Below are 209 nucleotides of genomic sequence, written 5' to 3'. Positions count from 1 at the left end.
CTGGATGGATTTTATAGATCACATGACATGAGCATATGTTACGTTGAAAAAGTGTACACTTATCTTTTGGAAATGGAAGTATAAAGATGTGCCAGGGAGCTCTGCTCCAGTTGTATATAAATTGTAAATAGATTTCTTTATTCTTTTCTCAATAAAAGCATAGAAAATTCATTATGTTGTCATCCTTATAGAAAAGGATATTAAAAATA

This window comes from Parasteatoda tepidariorum, chromosome 3 (genome assembly GCF_043381705.1).
Source record: "Parasteatoda tepidariorum isolate YZ-2023 chromosome 3, CAS_Ptep_4.0, whole genome shotgun sequence".
In the NCBI taxonomy this organism is placed as follows: Eukaryota; Metazoa; Arthropoda; class Arachnida; order Araneae; family Theridiidae; genus Parasteatoda; species Parasteatoda tepidariorum.
The sequence above is the reverse complement of the archived record's forward strand: the minus strand, read 5'-3'. Positions refer to the sequence as shown.